Consider the following 2,500-nt stretch of genomic DNA (forward strand, 5'->3'; position numbering starts at 1 on the left):
TGTGTATGTGTGTGTGTGTGTGTGTGAGTGTGAGTGTGTGTGTGTGTATACACCTGTAAACGAACTCAAAATGACGACATCTACACTATATATACATATACAACATACGTTAGAGGCTAGTAGACAAGTTGGTAGAAGGAGGGGCAGATGACTAATGTTATATTTTTAATTGACATAATACACAAAGGCGATCAGTTGCACAAGCTCGTTTTCAACTTTGTATTTGTAAACAATGGCCGGGGGCCTGAATGTTTTGCTTACAACTTGTAAACTAAGCAAGTTATGCTAAGGTTCGAGATTGCTTAAGTAAACAATATTGCATTTGGACTTGTAACAACGAATCTGATTGGAGAAAGGATGAAGGTGGAGGAGATTCAATTGGTTCACGATTGCAAAATGACGCCATTAGGGGAGGATCTTGAATAAAAAGATCACTGGACTAAAGAAATCATGACGTCACTACAGAACTTACATAGGACCTAACACTGCGTGTTCTCACGGGATTCAGAGATTGTACCTGGAGAAACACACAATGCAGCTGGTATTCAAGAAAGAAAAGAAAATCTACAAACATCTCATTCCCCTTATCTGAAGTAGACTATACGGAAATTGAAAAAGAAATACTTGTAGACACAGGACCTACTGTATAGATATGTGTAACCAATGTAGAAAATGAAGTGACAAGAAAAAGGTGGGTCAAAGTGAAGAGACTTACGAAATAAAAGAGCGTAAAAATGGCGGCTTAGAACATATATGATGATGATGATATGGTTTAACGTCACAAACTCCCCCCTATCGGTAGGCTAGGACGGTGCCCCTCACAGAGGCCTTTGTAGCGTGGAATTTAAAGAACCATGCCCATGGTTCAACTTCGCTGGTGGCAGGATTCGAACCGTCATCCCCTCGACATTCGCCCCAAGTAACGACGCCCTAACCCGCTCAACCAGCGAGCTTCCTAGTGCATATATACTGTATAAATAAAAAAAATGTAGTTGAACACAGCCACATTAGTGTAACTTTAACTATTATGACTTTTGATTTTCTTCTACGGAATAAGATAAATAAGTGTGAATTAGAATCCAATTAACAAAGTAATTACATTGGTAAAAGTGTTAGATTTTTAGGGAAAGAAGGATTATAAGAGTGTAAACAGCTTTGCCTTACCAAATGAACTCTTTGCTACTGTAAGGGTGTCACGGAAATAAATTTAAATTAATGCTGACACTCGGTAATGAGAAGGTTATCGAAAACACTTACACTGTAGGAATGTCACAAGGAAATAGAAAAAAATCGGTAAAAATGAAATTAATCTCATGAAATATTTCACATCAAACATAAAATAGTATACACTCAATCGTTTAGCATGGAGGAAATATTGGTTACGTAATTACTTCAACAATGTCTATAAATTCTGTTTAACATTTTTAATGTATACATATCGAAGTAAATGAGACTTGTCTTGCATATACTGAATAGCTAATCTGACTTGTTGCTAATGATGTAACTGAGCCAGGTCGTCGGGTAGATAAGACAAGCATATTATCAGTATTATTTTAGTTTAACCAAGGCAGCTGTGTTTCACCGATTACCAATTATACGCCAGTGAAGGTTAAATAATTAACATTAGGAGCGGGGGCAGGAGAACAGGCTTCATCGTTTCAAATTCATGATCACATACTAACTTCTTCGGTATTTTCGTTTACGATTTATCTTTTTTTTAAGTGCATAAGGTCGATATTTTGGCCATTGAGGGGTGAAACCCGGTCTAAATGACTTACGAATACAAGGCCGCGTTCAAGTTAGGTCTAGAATAATTCATAATACAAGATCTCATGTATTCATGTGGGACTGCACGTAAGAGGGGTTAGTGGAGATTGATTAATGTTCGATATACGCTACATTTGTTCAAGAAGGGTGAGGTGTTAGCGTGGTGGATACATAAACCTCAATCCCATGAAAGGGTTACCTTGGTTACATTATATAGATAGCAATGACGGACTCTGCTCACAAATACTCATTTGTTCTTGGGCAGAGCGGTCGCTTTCCACATCGTAATGTCCGGTCGAAGTGTGAGATGAAAGTCACAAGTTCCATGGCGTGAATAAAATGTAAAATAGATGGATACATAAAAACATAGAAGCCTAAGAATACCAATTCTGATCACTTTCCTTCCATAATTCGTATCAGCAGGCGCAGGGTCGGAGACTCACCTATGACGTCATTTGGTGTGAAACATCAGTTGGGTTCCTTTCTGGCTATACCTGTTTATGTAAGAGCAGTTCATTGCTCTTACAAGCTCACCGTAATCCCAAGCTTACCTCTTTTTTAGCTTAATGTTATCTATTTTTATTGTTATTTTTTGTGACGTCAAAAAAACAAATCCATACGCGTGCGCTGGTTTAGTATTAATCGACTTTCCAGGTCACTTCACCGGCAGAAGTATTTGACTTTGAATTGGTATGATTTTAGTTCGTTCCTTTTGCGAGCAGCCTTCAGTGGG

Source organism: Oratosquilla oratoria, chromosome 31 (genome assembly GCF_046742065.1).
Source record: "Oratosquilla oratoria isolate Oo_2021 chromosome 31, ASM4674206v1, whole genome shotgun sequence".
In the NCBI taxonomy this organism is placed as follows: Eukaryota; Metazoa; Arthropoda; class Malacostraca; order Stomatopoda; family Squillidae; genus Oratosquilla; species Oratosquilla oratoria.